We start from the raw sequence: 18,436 nt of genomic DNA on the forward strand, positions 1-18,436 counted from the left end.
GTGACACTTACCTGCAAACGAAGTCCGTGCTGTCCCCTCTAGAGGCCGTATCCATGTTTGCCCCTCTTCCTTCCGGAGCCGCGGACTCTGGCTCTGTGACTGTCCGAAGTCGTGTGACATCACTCTCATGCTTGTGCGCGAAAGCCACCAGTCACAGCACTCCCTAGTGAAAAAGCAGCACGGAGGGACATTTCTTCACAGTGTATGCGCCCATTACATCATTGATGCAGTACAAAGTAAATATCTGCTAAACGCCACACGTTTAGGAGATATTTAGACCCCTTTCACACTGAGGTGCTTTACAGGTGTTTTTGCGCTAAAAATAGCATCTGTGAAGCGCCTGTAAACTGCCTCTTCTGCAGCCCCACTGTAAAAGCCAGAGTGCTTTCACACTGGGGCGGTGCACTTGCAGGACAGGAAAAAAAGTCCTGCAAGCAGCATCTTTGTGGCGGTGGGGGTGTGGTGTATACATCGCTCCCCCACTGCCCCTGCCCATTGTAATGAATGGGAGCCGCTTTCAAAGTGCCTTAAGAGCGCTTTGAAAGCAGCGCTAAGCGGGCGCTTTAAAACCCCTTTTTAACCTCTTCTGAGGGGTTAAAAGCACTCCGCTAGCAGCGCTTTACCGCTAACACCCGCACCACCCCAGTGTGAAAGGGGTCTCACAGTACCAATAGGTAAGCCTTATTCTAGGCTTACCTATAGGTACAAATGTCTCAGGGAGGTTTACAACCTCTTTAAGCTTGTTCAGGCGTTGATAATAAAACCTAGAAGCTGATTGGTCACTATGCCCAGCTGCACCAGATTCTGTGTGCACCAGTTTTCGTAAATCACCCCCACTATCTGCTTTTTATTTTCTTGTTTATGTAACAAATAGCAGTTACAACATAGCATTAGCTTTCCCGAAGTCAGACTATGAACAGTAAGCTACTATACACATTCACCACAATGTGGTCCAGTAATACAATTCTACAATGCAGGGCTTACATACAGTATGGCGTTCAAGGAATAATTCCTTAAGCAGGGATTTGTAGGTATTCTGACTCCAATCTTTGTAATACTGACTATCCCTTTCTGAGACCTCTAGGCCTGGCCTGAGTATAGCAGAGACAATCACTGCGGACAATCTTCGCCAGATAACTGAACTTACCAGACACTTGAAATCTACAAATGTCTTTATTTCTTGCAGAACACTGAGGCAATATAATACGATGTGGTAGACTTGATATAGAAGTGTTTTAGGTGGTCAAAAAGGGGAGAGTATTGGCTTTCCTAGCCCCAGTGTGTGTCTTGTAGGAGGATGTAAGTATAACAGAAGCCCACACACACACAGGAAAAGGAAATTATCTCACAAGCAAGGTGGTAGCATGATAAAAGAAAAACTGTGAACCGGAAAACAGTGTTGCCTGCATACACAAATACAACTTTATTTTCTATGTACTGAACAGGCAGCACAGTGTGGTTCTTTAAATGTGGCCTTCCCACATGGCTGTGGTGCTGGCAGAACTGCATGCATTCATGCGTCAAAGCAGACAGTGGGACAGCAATAACCATGGTCTCCAGGGGTGTCTAGGTCTGTCCCTGAGCTACCCATCCCCCTCTGGAACCTGTTCCTGAGGCTAATCCTATGCTTTCCCCAGCCAGCCATAGTTTGTCCCTCACTCACAACTTCCCATGCTGAAGATGCCAGTTTTGTTCAATCAGACACAGCCTCCCCCAAGATGGCTGCCAGGAGCCCTGTACAGAGGAAAATCAGTCCTTTGCAAAGTTCCCCCTTTAGTCAGAGCCCCGTATGATTGCTGTGTTTACTTCTGACAGCTAATATGGGAGTGAGTGAGTGATTTGTGGATTGCCGCCTCACTCCCTGCTCTGTCACCCTTTTAAGAGGTGATTTTGCTCATTGAGTGTAGTGGCAGCTGCAAGCAAGCCACCCTTCTACATGCAGGTACATGAAAAAAATGTTTTCTCTGATCCTAGGTCCACAGGTTCACTAAAGCATCCTTTGCCAAAAAGGACTTACTACTAATGCCTGGCCAACACTGAACAAACTTAAGGTATTTGATTAAAGGTCCAGGTGATCATCAGCACCAAAGAGTGTCATAAAGTACTCAATCTGAAAAGGCTAAAGTGAATTTTGCTGTTTTAGTAAACTTTCTCAGATATACCAGTCATCTAACAGGTTCTAGGTACTGGCATGTCTGGTACTACTTAGCATGTATAGTAAGTTCAAGTGGTTTACCATTCTAAATAAACAAATTTCTATGTACCTTGGAATAAGCAAACTAAGTCAAGGTTTGCAGCAAATCAAATGCTCTCCACAAATCACTTCATTGAGATATTTGTGGAGAGCAATTACTCTCTTGCCCTCCCTCCACCTTTGCCTAGCATCCCTCACCAGGGTTGCCAACCTCCCACAACTTTTTTTGCTGACAGAACATGATAAATTTACATTTAAAAAGTCAACACAGCATGGCAAATTATCAGATACAGTTAAAAAACAAGTTCAGTTATGCATGCCAAAGAGAGTAATGGGCATGACCAGATTACGTCTAGTGGAAGTGGCCTAAAAGAGGATGATTAAACAGAATTGCTCCCTGACCACCTGCCTCTAAATAAACATAGCGGCTGCTTGAGTGGGAACACATTGCCATGGCCTCGATGCTTACTTTCATAGTGCAATTTTAACTCAACATGACAAATTTCACATCGCCTATCAAACTTGCCCGTTGAGCTCAGTGGGGCTGGGCAGCAGCCACAAACCAAATGCTTGCCTTTTGGTTATGACTAAGTAATTTAATGCAACATTTTCATTCGGCTGGGAAAAAACACATTCAGGAGGCAGCAGTATCACCTCCTGCACCAACAGTGGGAGGGTCGTAAAGGGCATTAAATACCAGGAAAGTGCATTAAGTACAGAGGGCAGGGTTCACGTGTGTGCTACATAGAGAGTGCAGGTTTCAAGGGTGCGCTGCATACAGAGTGCAGGGTTCAGGGGTGCGCTGCGTACAGAGTGCAGAGTACAAAAGTGCCTCCTTTTCCCCCAAATCCTTCTCTCCTCCAGTACGGTGCTCTACTCCCACCCCCAAATTCCTCTCCTTGACATTACCTGATAGAGAATTGTGGCTGCAGAAGAGCAGGATAGGTTCCTCAGCAAGAGATTGTAGTGTAGCTGTGGGCCACGTGGGGGCGTGGGCACAGGCTTCAAGAGACAAGCACTGGGTTCCAACTGTCTATCTATGAAGAGAGGCGGTAGGCGGAGCACAGTTGAGATCACTCCGCAGCAAGAACTAGAGGAGCAGGATCTGTAAATGCGGCCACCTGCTCTTTCCGCGGTGGGCTCCTGCCTGCTTTTATTTTAAAATAATCCCAACTGGCTCCAAACTCTGCCTGGATAAGTGGCTGCTGGTTCTGCATCAAGCTGTCAAGGGGTTCTTTCTTACACTTGCCGAGCCAACCCTAACCTGCCTTTTTTTAAAAAGGACTGATTCTTACTTACATAAAATTTCTCTAACGAACATTTACTGACAGCTGTAAAAATCACTGAAAAAATGTCACTGTAAATTTACTGACTGTTGACCACCCTGTCCCTCACTCACAAAAAAAGCAACTTAAAACACCATGAATTCTCATTTACTGCCATTTAAATAAATCCTGGAGCTTTGTTATTTTTCAAGTTACTAATTGCCTTTCTCATTTCTCCGAATCATAATCACACCTATATCAACCTTGAGATCAACTTTTATTAACTGTGTAGATTGAAGTCAAAGGGTATCTTTGGTGTTGGTTAGTTTAAGGCCCTGCTGCTCAACACATGGCATGCCCATTGGCCCCTTGCATGTGACCTACGGACTATAGGCACCTGTCACTGAAAGAAAGATTGCAATGTGAGCAGAGTTAAAGTCAGTAAACTCCAGTCTGGAGTCAAGAATTGGCACAGGAGTGTGTGACAGGCAAGTGATCACCAATGTGGGGGATGGGGGGGTTTCCTTTCACTGCCATGACCTGCAATGCAGGAAGGGGGATTAACTTTCACTGCAATGACCACCATTGTTAGGGGGGGAGGGGAGGAGAGGGGGGAGCGTTAACTTTCACTACCAAGACCACCAATGCAGAAAGAGGGGATGGGAGAGTAAACTTTCTCTGTCACAGCCACTAACGCAGGGGAATGGGGGGTTCCACGACCACCAATGCCGAGGAGGGATGAGGGAGTTAACTTTATTTTTCCAGTGACCACCAATGTCAGGAGGGGTTTAATTTTCACTAACACTCTGCACTATTGCAAGGGGATAGGTTGGGTTGAATTTCACTGCCACTGACCATCAGTGTGGGTGGGGAGAGTTTGCATTTCAGTGCTACTGGTTAACAGTACTGACATCAGTGCTGGGGGCTATTACTGCAGTCACTGCTGCCAATGCTGGGGGTTGCTGACAACATTGCTGGGGGTTTATTATGTTATTATTGCACTCACCGACATGAATGCTGGGGGTTATTATTGTGGTCATTGACACCAATTATAAAAGGAGAAAGGAAGTTGCGCCAAACCGAGTGTAGCATAGGGTTTAAACAACAGGTTTAATATGTGGTAACAAACTCACATTTTGTCAAAGGTAAAAAGGCATGTAGTTCCACATGAGTCCCTGGCGTCCGTACCTCTGGGTGTGGGTGATCGCAAGTCCCGGTCACTCTGGTGATATCCGAGGCTCCGGGGCTGCAGAGGATCAGCTGTGTGGGTGGCGGCATGGCAGCACATTGTCCGTGATGTCCGTGACGAGCAGGTGGCAAAGAGGCTCGTGTTTGGAGCATGCATGCTCCTTCATCAGGCATAGAGAGCATCCATCTTGAGCAAAGGATGAAAGACATGCCCGACGAAGGGGCCCTGCAGGACTTCTGAAACGTTGCACTTATCCCTGTGATGTGATCTCTTTCATAAAAAAAAACCTGTGGGCGGAAGTTGTCGATCCATGATGTGCTGGCGAATATGTACACTAGTTTATTGCTTCCACTGACTGACAGGGAGCTCGCACAACAGGTGCTAATTCCCATGTGGAAAGTGCACATCTTCATGCGCTTGTGCAGGGTTTGGAGCATAGAAGCTTAACCAGACAGGCAAGGACAAAAACAGGGGTGCCCACAGACCTTGGCCCCTGGTAACCTATTTAAACCTAAGGTCTGCCTAGACTCAGTGCTGAATTATCTTCAGCTCTAGTTCCTGTATCCCAAGGTCCTGAAAGTTTGGACCTTGTCCTTGTTCCTGACCCAGCTATGTCTGACACCTCTATTGGATCACCTCTGTTTTGTCTGCTGCTCACTTATGTTACCGACCATGGCTTGGATTTCTGACCGCGATAACGCCTTCTGACATGGTACCTTGCCACAAGCACATTACTGCCTGTTCTTGACCTTGAACTTGATCCGGAACCTGATCCATGCACCTGTCTGCCTGACTGCTGCTGAACATAGCTTGTGACCCAACTCCATACTGCTGCTACTCCTGTTTTTCCAAGCTCAAGTTACTACTCCAACTTCCTGGCACCTGTGCCATTACACTGCCCTAGCAGTCCCTGTCTCCTGACTACTAGGGGTGCTTGGAGAGGAATTTCACAAAAGGCCACCCTCAACATCTCAGGATCCGCAGTTAGGTAAGTGACACTGACACCAGTGCTGTAGGTTTATTATTGCACTCACTAACACAAATGCTGGGAGTTATTGTACTCAAACTTCTTCTGTGAATTGAAACATGCTACAAAAAAGCAGCAGGACTGAAAATTTGGGCGTTGAGGTGTGAAAATTCTCTGCTATATGTGGCCCTCTGGAAGTCTCAGGGGCTGCACTTGAGGCCCTCTATAATTTTCAAGTTGACAGCCACTGGTTTAAGGTCTCTTTGAAATGTTTGACCCATTGTATTTCTTTTTCTTCTATACTAATCAAAATTCATCTATTCTTATTGTTTATCAGATTTATATTTTGCTACGTTAGTTCACGGTACAGGATCTTTACATCGTTTTTGTTTGCAGCTTCAATTACTTTAGGTTCAAGGCAATCTTTTTTTGTCAAACTGGTAGCTTCGTTTAACTTTCTTATCTAGATTTTGGTATTTGACTGTCACAATTTCTTTCTCTTGTCCTGATTTAGCATGTTCTTTGGTGTTTGGCTAATTTTCTTTCATTGATTAGATTCCAAGTCCTATCTTGCACCCAGAGGTTGCGCTAAGAATATTGGATCGCTTTGGATGTTGGACACCCGGTCAGGTTTCTTCCAACGTTGTGGAGAGGCTCCACTAGTGCCATGTTGCTGTCTTTGCCAACTCATACTGTCTCTGAAACTACAAAGGCACTATCAGGTGAACGATCAATCCACTACTGCTCACAGCTCAAGGAAGCTCTAGCAACCTCTGAAAGTACCATAGAATCTCATGAAGCCCTGTTTGAAACTGGCTGCTCTAAAGTTTTCTAACTTATCTAAAAAAAGCTGTAATTTAGTATGCAAGCAAATGTAACTAACCGTGAAATTTAAAATAAAGTCCATATTTTTGAGTTCCTAGATATCAAAACTAAGTGTTGCTGCAGACGTATGTGTAGTGATGGCTTTGCTAAACCCAATAACAAACTTACTACTCTAGTAACTCCTAGAAACCTCTGTAGGAAATCTGTTTGAGAATGGGTGATACAAAGCTAAAGCTGTTGTATCTGAAAAGCTGGCATTTAGTAAGCAAAGTAGATTTAACTAACAGTTGAATTAAAAATGACACATTTACAATTAACCTCTCCATAACACAACCCAGTCCAAACTTCTGATATCCTGGACAGCCATAACTACACACAGAAATACATGTAGTTATGGCTTGTTTAACCACGAACAAGTTGTACTATAATTGCAAAAAGCAGGCAAATAGTAAAATCTTAGAGACTAAAAGTTGATGCAAGAATTACTGCACATCAGAAACACAATATATTACCAGGATTAAAGTATTTATATAAAAAAAAAAGTTTAACATATTTCCCATAGGAAAATTTCTACAAAAAAAGGATATGTTTTCAATTGTGTTATAAATAATCTTACCAACACATCAAGGGTTAATAAACAAACCTTTTACTGAACACTTTCCATACATCTGCTGTTGTCTTACTGCCAACGATGTAAGCTATGTAATGTTAGCATTAATGTACACAGCCAGATGTGCAAAATTTACATTTTTTTTTTCACCTCTTAAAAATATACAACCATAAGCCCAATTTACATAATATGCAATTTTATATAATTTACTTTTTAACGTGCACCTGTGAGCATGAACTTGCATAACTTGGCAGAAATGTGGCTGTTTTTATTGGATCTTCATAATCTTCTGTAGAGAAGTGTTGATACTGAGGTTCCTTTTGGGATAGTTGCAACGTTATCTCATAAATGTCTTGAGTTTCCAAAGTTTTTTTTTCTTAACTTAGAAGAATGGGCCTCTGTATCCTGCATTTATTGTGGTCACAATAAACTGTCATGATGATTTGCACAGCTGAGTTTATGTGCACTTCACAACGCATTATATTTGTTGTGTTAATTCAGACTGAAAGTAACAAGGACATGTAGCCATACTTCCACTTTGTCTTTAATGAGCTATTTTTTTTTCCCTTGTAAATAATTTTATTTGCCAGATTTTATTCTTTTTCATTTCCAGACATGGCTTTTTTTTTTTTTTTTTTCAAATAACGAAAAGTCTTGTTTTATTCACTATCAAATCAGAAACATTTGGGGCTTGAGAAATGCACAATATAAAACTTTGGGACCTTTTAAATATTAAACTGAAACTTCTATTACATTTTTTGTTGTATAGGGTGGGTTTGTTTTATAGTGGTCCATAACCTTGTTGGGGAGTTTTCCTTTTACTTCTCATGCTGTGACCACACATTCCCTCATCAACACTTGTCAGCGTCCAGCTGAGGACTGAGGGGAATTCTCTATATTGTTTAGAAGTTTTTAACTAACTTTTCTTTTTATCTTTTTTAACCGAACTTCAGACAGATATAAAAGACAGCTCTGTATCCATTAATACCTTACTAAATGTATTATAAAGGAAGCAGTAAGTACCAGAATCGGTATCAGCCTCTTGCAGTCCACTGTACAGCAGCCCTCAGATTGGGGGAAAGAGAAGCAGCACAAGGAATCAATCAGGTGTGCTGCAATATTTACAGAATGCTGATAAGAGGAGAAAGCAGAGTGACAGAGAGATGGGCTCATTGGTGTGCTGCCTCTCTTTTCATTATTCACACACAGTCTAAGGGTGGGGAGCAGACTTTAGTGAACTGCAGCAGAGAAAAATCAGACTCTTTCCCTGCCAGTCATGGCTGTTCCATGTGGCAGGCCTTTGTACATTTCAGAACTGGTTAAAAAGAAGCACAAGTTCTTTGGGGAAATGGCTTCCATATACAGTATGCATGTCATCTGTGTATTTAACTGTTTACATAGAGTTCAGCGTCAATAAGTCAAAATTTATAACAAGACAGAGAGATATGTGTGTATTGTGAAACACAAAATCTAAAATGGTGGTTGGGCCTTTGCAGATGACAAGAATCCTAAATAAAGTCTTTTTCTAAATGAGTATAGAATGGAAATTGTTAAAATTAGGATCTTCTTGGTTTGGTATTTTGTAGCAATATGTTTAGATTCAGATTTCTATTTTACAAACTGCAGATGTCAACTAGGACAGCTAAAGTCATCTGTGGTTGATTTAAGCCAGTTGATATTCTACTAATACAGGTTATATGATGTGCTATATGAAGTTAATGGTAATACTAGAGATAAACAAATGTATTTGGGTATGGTTTGCAGGGGAATGGTTGAATCCAGAGCAAAGTCTGAAAAATGCAAATTTAAAGCCCAACTCGGACACAAAAACTATCCTTGCAGTGAGGTTCCTCCTCACTGCAATTCTTAAATGTTCACGTTTGCTTACGAGTAGAGAAATAAGGAGTAATACCGTATTTTGCACCCCAGCAGTGTCCCTTCAGTTCTGCAACCAGACCTGCAAAGCCTCCTCTCTAAGGCACTTCTGGCTGTGGTTGCATACCTATCTCCTCCTATATACAATGCAGGGTAGTCCTGCATTATTTGTGATTATACTGAGGGAACACCCACAGCACAGAGTGTTGGAGGGAGAATGGTAAAGTGCTGGAGCTTGCTAATGCAGGGGGAGAATAAGCAATACAATCTTTTCATCTCCCCTTCACTTAACAAGCATTAAAGCGGGGTCCCACTCAAATTTTTAACTTAATCTTAGTTAATTGCATAGATGTTCAAATGCCGCACGAAATTTTTTTTTATCGCTGTAATTACCTTTATATTGTACTTTATTGTGGCACTTCCTGTCTCTCCTCCCATGGGAGGAGGCGTGTTTATTGCCTTTCCCCGGCGCCGCACTGTCTCCTGGGAGTTAGTGTCAGGCTTCCCAAGATTCAGTGCGGAAACAATGATCATGCATGTGAACAACCTGTGAATGAACAGCATTCACCGCATCCAGGAAATAAATGCTTGTGGGCTTCACATGCCCACAAGCAAGATGGAAACAGCCAGCATCACATTTTTTAAGTTATTCTTCAGTACGAAAACAGACAGAGGCAGAAATATTACACCCAAACTGTGAGTATTATTTTGGCGTTAGCAAAGTGTCTCAATTACCTAAAAAAAAAAAAAAAAAAGATTGCTTGCTTTAAACTCTTGTAGTGCATGGGGCCTCAATGCAAGGTTTGTTTTTTTTATTTCAGCCCCATAGGAGGCTTTCTAATGAGTTGGACACTCTAAGTTTGAGCCACAACAGCTCTAAAAGCGATAAAGACATGTAATTCAATAGCCAGAAATTGGACAGTGGCACAACTGGTTAATAGTATAGTTTTTGAGCTTATTTTCACCCCAACAGTGGAGAATCATGCAGGAGGTTGTGAAGTAGCTGACAAAGTTGTCTTTGCTGTGATGATCACATGGAGATCAAGCATATCAAAGCTCGTGAGTATTTTCAGACTTTGCTTAAACAATCCAATGCTTGTGGCAGTATTACTTTTTGTTTTGGAAAATATCTATGTATGCAGCTCATTATGTAAGGACTATTATTATTATTAAATACAGTACAGTTAAAATATATGTCAAGGCAAGAGGGTTAGAAGCTCCTTGCTCATAGAAGCTTTCATGCTAACGGGAGGGGCAAGTAATACACAATGTAGTAACAGTGTGGGGTGTAGTTGTTCGAGAAAGTAAAATTCTGTTTTTAGCTAGAGGCGCAATAGGCTTTCCTGAAGAGATGTGTTTTCAGGGATTGACTAAAGACAGACAGAGTAGGAGACAGCCATACAGGTTGGAGTAGAGTGATCCAGAGCATAGGAGAGACTCTGGAGAAGTCCCAAAATGTGAGTGTTGGCAAGGTGGCTAGAGAGCAGGAGGTCTTAGGTGGAGTGAAGACTACGTGTGTTTAGGCAGCTACCTATTAACCTACTGTTTTCTGAAGGGTTTATACATTTGTATATCATTTTCCATTTTGTGCAGTTCTGTTTCAAATGCTGCTTTATGCATTGACATACCGCTTTAGACTGTCTGTCCAGACAGTATGGTCACCTGCCACCATTCACCGTCAGCTTAAAGTGTTACTAAACCCACAACAGTAAAATCAGTCTGCATATGCAGTAAAACATGCTTGTTATACTCTCTGTGGAATCTAAAGGGTTAATCCTGCACATTGTGTAAAAAGGCTGTTTGATCCTGTCTTCTCTGATCCTCCTCTTCTTCCACAGTCCCCAATCCATCTGCTGATAGTACAGAGCCTTGGGGCACTCTGCACATGCTCAGTTTGGTGTGTATTACTAGAGAGAGTTTTTTGGGAGGGTGCATGTGATCAGCACAGGGCCAATCGACACTGTCCAGACAGAGGGTTGGGGGTCCTGCAGCCTCATAAGACAATCAGGGGAGAATGAAAACTCCTCCTACAAGCTTTAACCAGTGCTTGGCCAGACACTGATAGAAGTCATAAAACTTCTATATACCGCTAATGAGTAAAGGTATTTAGCAGTTTATATATACTCCGATTTTTGCATTTCCATGTTCTGTGTACTGTGGGAGACCAGATCTAATTTGCAGGGACCTTGGTTTAGTAACAATTTAACTCTTCAGTAAGACACAGAAGTTTAAACCAATCCCAATTTTACATCATATAAGTGCAGTGCAGAGGATGTTTTTCAAGTTTTTTGAAGTGTAAGAAGACAATGACTTTCCTGTCTCTGCAAAGATCTAACACTGACTACAGGAAAATGGAAGAAAGTCTAACTTAAGCCCCGTACACACGATCCGAAAATCGTACGTAAAATGCCGCATTCGAAACGATCGTACGATAATCGGATCGTTAGTACAGAGCTTTCGAGAGCCGATCAGGACAGTTCATCCGATATTATTCTATCGGACATGCACGGAAATTTTTTCCGTACGATGCCAGATCGTACGATTTTCGTTTAATCGGTACAGCTATCGTTCGAAAATGCAATACAAATGCATTGCAACACATGACATCGCTTCCGAATTTTTATTCTGTCGTACGGGAATTTTCGGGACTTTAGTAAGCTCATCAGATTCGATGTGAGATTAGCATGCAAACAAAAACGGACGATCATTCGTCCGATATTCGGATCGTGTGTATGGGGCTTAAGACAGAACTAACTAGCATCAAGCAGGAGAGAAGGACAAAGGGAGATACTAAATCTCCTAAGTAAACAAGTCGTAGTGGTGTAAACCACTTATGGATGAAAGCATGCGACAAAACAACAGTGACAAATGGGATTGAACATGTCCTGTTTAGTCATATTGACTATTTTCATTTACCTGTTAGTAATGACATAAAGAGTTTAAAAATTATATTTGAAAAAAAAAAGAATGATAACACCATAAAAGATATGGCAATGTACAGTTGGCCACCATCATAATAGTTTTAGTTAGAAATAATAGGCCTAACTGGCGTATGCTTGAATTTTATTTTCTCTATAGAGATAGAGGATAAGGTGAATTTGAGTGATGCAAGGTGATGTGCATACTGTTCTTGCAAAGCAACAGTGTTCTGATTGTGGCCATACCAGTACAGTATCACTGATCAATAGCCACACATGTACAGTCTCATCAGAGCCAGTATAAGCGAGCAACAGTGTCCTGATCAATAGCCACACCAGTACAGTGTCGACAGAGCCAGTGTACACCAGCAACAGTGTACTTATAGCTAACCACACCAGTACCAATGTCTTTGCTCCCCATGCAGAAAATAAAATTACTGGAGATGAAGGCAGAAGAAATTAATGGATCAGGCATATATTTTTCTTGCCTGCCTGATCAGTTGGTTGACTAACCAATCTCACTATTTTTTTCTCCCTCTTCATGTGCCTACCTGTTTTTTTGTTTCTTCTTTTGTCTATTCTCTTAATAAATTTATATACACTTTTGTAACAGTTCATTTTCTTTAACTGACTTCTCCTTTTTCATGATTCCTTTTGTGTCTTCCCAGTTCTGTTATGTATGTTTTCCTTTTGTGTCTCCCTGTCTATATTTCCTCTTCCTTGTTTCTCTCTGCCCATATGTTCTCTTCCTTGTGTCTCCCTGCCTTCACATAACTTTCCTTGTGTCTTCCTGCCTTTATGTCCTCTTTATTTTGTTTGCCTGCCTGTGTTTCCTCTGCCTTGTTTCTACCTTCCACTATGCCCTCTTACAAGTGTCACTTACCTGTATTTCCTCTACGTTGTGTCAACCTTCCTTTATGCCCTTTTTTTGTGTCTCCAGCTTTTTTTCAACTTTCTTACATCCAGGGGCGGACTGACCATTCGTGCACTCGGGCACTGACCAACGGCCCCATGCCACTAGGTGGCCCCAACAGGATTGCCAGCCTCAGTAAAACTAGGGACAGATTGTAAAAATCTGTTTATTTGTACATCTGTCCCTGAAATGTCTGACACCAACATCATTTTAATGTAAAATTTTGGAGGCTATAGCTGCTCTGCCCCTCCACTACCTCCTCAGCCAATGGGAACACAGTGTAAACGCCCCCTTCCCCCACGTGTCTTCTTTGAATACAGAGCAGGATATGCCGACAGCTGGAGGAGAGGAGAGGGAGGCGGGGACACAGCTGCAGTGTGGGCTGATGCAAGGTAAGCTGACTAACTTGGCTGAGTTAAATGTCGTTTTATCAGCGCTTTCTCTGGTGAGCAGAAGGGGGAGGCTGTGTTTCCTCTAGCAGAGCTCTTGTCTCTGAGGCTGTTAGATAGTTTTTCTGTGTGTGAGAAATGCACTTCTCCTGGGGGAAGGATGTTCTGAACTTCTCCCCCAATCTCTGCTACATCTCCCTACTGATTACCTGCCCACCAGTACACAGACACATCATCCCCCTCTCCTGTATTACCACCGAATGTGTCTGTGAGCTGCTGGGGCACTACAAGTCCCAGCATGTCAGGAGATAGGGGCAGCAGCAGTGTGTTAGGCTGATTTCTAGATGAAAAGTGTTGGTGTGTGTATACTGTGTGTGTATGTATATGCTTAATGTGTGTGTATGTAGTCTGTGTGTATACTGTGTCTGTATACTGTGTGTGTCTGTGTGTATACTGTGTGTGTGCGTATACTGTGTCTGTATACTGTGTGTGTGTGTCTGTGTGTATACTGTGTGTGTGTATACTGTGCGTGTGTCTGTATACTGTGCGTGTGTCTGTGTGTATACTGTGTGTGTGTCTGTGGGTATACTGTGTGTGTGTATACTGTGCGTGTGTCTGTATACTGTGCGTGTGTCTGTGTGTATACTGTGTGTGTGTCTGTGTGTATACTGTGTGTGTGTCTGTGTGTATACTGTGTGTGTGTATACTGTGCGTGTGTCTGTATACTGTGCGTGTGTCTGTGTGTATACTGTGTGTGTGTCTGTGTGTATACTGTGTGTGTGTCTGTGGGTATACTGTGTCTGTATACCGTGCATGTGTCTGTGTGTATACTGTGTCTGTGGGGTTTTCCCACAGACCACATCTCACCTGGTTAACTCATGCAATTTTAATGGACTTCCACTATATACACACAACCACATTGTGAGGCTGTTACTATATGCCCAACACATTTGAGTGCTCTGAGGAACTCTTTTTTGTACATATCCTTTAATGCAACCGCAAATCTACTTCATTCATTCAAGTCTCAATGGATTACAAGTGTTATGACATTAAGAACTGCAAGTCCCATCCCCCACCTCGGCTTGCAGAACTTACTGTATAGTTTTTAATGGAGTACAATTGTGGTGACGTCATAGCACTTGTAGTCCATTGAGGCTTCTTCTCAGCATGTATGAATGAGGTCCATTGAGACTTCTTCTAACCCTATAACTGAAGGTCCATACCTTAGTACAGGCTTGTAGCTGAAGGAATAGTCTGCAGGAGACAGAACATTGCATATTAATCACGGTTGCAAAAAAGTATTAAATCCACATTTTTTAAAGTTAATTAATATGGATGCATTTAATTATTTTATTTTTTTTAAATATCATCTTTAAGCCCCCCCGAATCTACCCTAATACCATACAATAAAAAAAAAAGAAAACAAATAAAAATCCCAAAAATACTACCCCTGAAACAAAGTGAAGACTTAAGCTATTTAACCTAAAGAAGGCCTTATCAAATATAAAATATATAAAAAATAAATATAAAAGTAAAATAAATAAATATAAAGCATTAAATACCAATATACACCCTTTTAGCCCCTTCAAGTCTACTGGCTATAGTTTAAAGGCCAAGCAGTACATTATGGTTAAAAAAAAAGCCTCCACAGAAATCTGCACAAATATTAGCTTGAACCATGAATTGAACATGCCATTGTAGCGGCAAACCTAAACCACATCCTTGATTATTACTTGTTAGATGTTGTAAGCCACAAATGTATTAAAATGTATTATCCCCAAGAGTAATGATGCACTTTTATGTATCCCCTGGGAAATAAGTTACAAAACAGATAAATGCCACAAGATGTTTTCTTTTTCCTCGTAGATTTGGGAAATAGCTGGTATCCTCACACTATGCTCATCACTTCAAGTTCAGCATTCTGGGAATTAGATGCCAATAAATGAGATTTAAAAAAAGATTAGAAAACACATTTTAGTTCTGCTTGTTCTGCTAGTTTCTTGTCCTAGGGCAGTGATCAAGCATTCAGCTTACTCAGGATTTCAGAGTGTGAATCACTCCTTCAATTTACTTAAAGTTTAGTTAGAGTGGTTAAAGAGTAGACATCTGTAGTTTATACAGTGCACTGACTGGAAAAATAACACCGAGCCATAGTTGATTTTCGTTTGGAAACCATAAGGTTCTTGCTTATCTGCAAGTTTTTGGTTGTTGGGAAAACAACAGACTGAAGTGACTTCAATCCATTCTGATCTCTGCTATCCTACTCATTCACTTTTCTCCTTGCATCTGAAATTTCTCTAATGCCACGTACACACGATTGGACTTTTCGACCGGACTGGCCTGACGGACCGAGTGCGGCGGACAATTCGACTGTGTGTGGTCTTCATCGGACCTGCAGTGGACTTTTTCGGTCGAAAATCTGACGGACTTTAGAATTGGAACATGTTTCAAAACTTTACGTCGGAACTCCGCTGGACCCAGTTCCTGTCGAAAAGTCCGCTCATCTGTATGCTAGTCCGACGGACGAAAACCGATGCTAGGGCAGCTATTGGCTACTGGCTATAAACTTCCTTATTTTAGTCCGGTCGTACATCATCACGTACAAATCCATCTGACTTTGGTGTGACCGTGTGTAGCCAAGTCCGTTCGTTGGGAAAGACCATTGGAAGTCCGCTGAAAGTCTGCGGATAGTCCGTTGGACCAGTCCGGTCGAAAAGTCTGCTCATGTGTACGCGGCATTAGACTTCAGTTCACTCTTTTAGGCCTCATTCATACGGGTGCTGTGGACTATACAGCAGGAATTTGTTTATGTGGCTAAAGCTGTCAGGAGCTGCATGAGGGAAGCCTATATAACTCTTTGGGGACGTATCAACTGTAAGGGAACAGTCGCTCATCCTAATTTGACAGGTGTGCAGGGGTGGGTAGGCAGCCTGAACACAGACAGTGTGCATTCAGGGCCACTCACCAATGCTTACCCATAAAGTTACATAGGCTGGCTCCATGCAGCTCCTGGCGGCTCCAGCTGCCTAAACAATCAGACAATTCACTCTGTACAGGTCACAGCACCCATGAAAATGAGGCCTTAATGCAAACCTAGTGATCTTTGTAGCTGGCCTCCCTATACATTTTGTCACTAATTTCCAGATACCCTCCCAAATGTACATGACCTGCACATGACTCAGGATAGTATCCGGAAAGGGGTGGGCAACAGCAAACAAAAGGTAACAGGCCTGCAAGGAACAAAACAACAGGTTAACAAGGGTGGCTCAAGGAAATCTATTGAGACACCAAAGAATCTTATGGCCAAAACTGGCACCAGCTGAGGCCTGAATGTCCACCTGGTAAATGTAATAAACATGTGACCAGAAGACTAGGTGGGCAGCCTTGAAAATCTTGGCAACAGATGCCCGATGCTGAAAAGCCTAAAAAGCACTGGCTGATCTAGCAGCGTGTACTTTACTTAGAAAAAAGAGAACCTTGCCCCTGAGGTCATAAGCTTGAATGATCAGCTGAGGGATCCACCTAGTGACAGTGAAAAAAGAAGCAGGTATCCTCTGTATGGACCTTCAGGAGCTGAAAAATGGGAGTCAGTCTGATGAATGGAGAAGTAGATGCATCATAGCCAAACAATGTAAGGTAATCTCTTTAGGGTGTTTACGAGCAGAACAGAATGATGGTAGAACAATATCCTGGTTAAAGTGAAAGTAAGAAAGCACTTTGGTAGGCCTCGGCCACATCCGCCTTGGAATTATCTCATTGTACACATATCTGCTTGTTGGTGGTGCACAGAGTGCTTCTCAAGGCGTGGATCTAACCCTCACCTCCCCACACATCTCAGCTGTGAAAAGGGATTTACAGTCCCTTTTCGACTTGAAAAAGTTGGATACAATTGTTCAGTACTTTAAATCTACTCAGCGATTCTGTATGTGATATAAATGATTCATGGACCACTCCTTCACTACAGCAGGAATTTACACTTCCCATGACACGGTTTCGATATATGGATTGGTCTTTGAAAGCTGACCTCACCAATACATTGGGCAAACTGAAGATTCATGACTCTGGACAGCTTGGCTAGACCCTACTCCATCAGCTGCAGGTGTCTAGTTACCCCCTGTGATAAGGTTTTCCTGGCTGATAATTTTTCTTTTTGAGGTTGCCGTGTAGATTCTGTAATTTTGCTATGACTTGTTCACATTTTTTTTATGGTAGGATAAATATATTCAGGCTTCCATTCCTGCAATTATGTTAGCTTTTTATACATTGTCTGATTTTGCTGCTTATGAGGTGTCTTACCTTTTTATGATCATTCTTTTTGAGCACCAAAGGTGATGTGTTGTGTAACAGTGCCTTTTTCTTTGTATATATACTCATTATTCTGTGAAGGCTGTAAGCCACTTTCACAAGGTCTTTGCAGTGTTATTGCTATTCTTCAGTACTTTCCTTGAAATGTATCAAAAATTGTCCCCAAAAAAAGAAAAAAAATGGACAGCACTTTGGGAAGAAAAGAGGCACTGGGCCTTTAAACAACCATAACCTTTTTTAGTGCCAGAAAGGATTCTTTACAAGTTAAGGCTGCCAACTCAGAAACTCACCTTGCAGATGTGATAACAATAGGAAAGACAACCATGCAATTAAGGATAGATGGAGGAAATTACCTAATAAGTTAAAAAAGTGTTTTTTGAATTGTTGACAGAAACAGGTTGAAATCCAACAGAGTTACAGGGGAAAGTACAGGAGGAATGATGAACGCCATACACATAGGCCTTCACAAGAAACAAGCGGTCTCTGAAAGAGAATCCCTTGGGCTGAGATTTGAGTGTAAAATCATGCAATTTTCCACGTCTTCATAAAATGCACAAAACAATGCAAGTTGCGCTTGTAGTGCTCCTCATTAATAACACTCCAAACGTAGAAAAACTCATGGCAAATATGGTAAAATGTGTGGTTAATGGCCACCAATGCTCAAAAAAAGATGTATTTGTCACGTGTAGGGCAGCCCTTTTAAAAGAAGCCCAAAAAAAGAGTGAAATAACATGAATATGTACACCATGACATATGTTTTGGCTACACACATTAAAAGATATAAGTGGTTCGTCAGTATGGCCAGCTTTAGGGTGATGTTAGACCATCATGTTTTCAATGGCATTTTACTACTTGTGAATGCCCTGTGGTCCTGTGACACTAGGTGAATCTTCTGCTTAATGCAACAGGAACACAGAGCTTAATATTCAGTACTTTATTGTAGCAGTAGGTTGCAATGCTGCAGCTTGTTATGTGCCAGCATCCTC

Source organism: Aquarana catesbeiana, linkage group LG05 (genome assembly GCF_042186555.1).
Source record: "Aquarana catesbeiana isolate 2022-GZ linkage group LG05, ASM4218655v1, whole genome shotgun sequence".
Taxonomy (NCBI): Eukaryota; Metazoa; Chordata; class Amphibia; order Anura; family Ranidae; genus Aquarana; species Aquarana catesbeiana.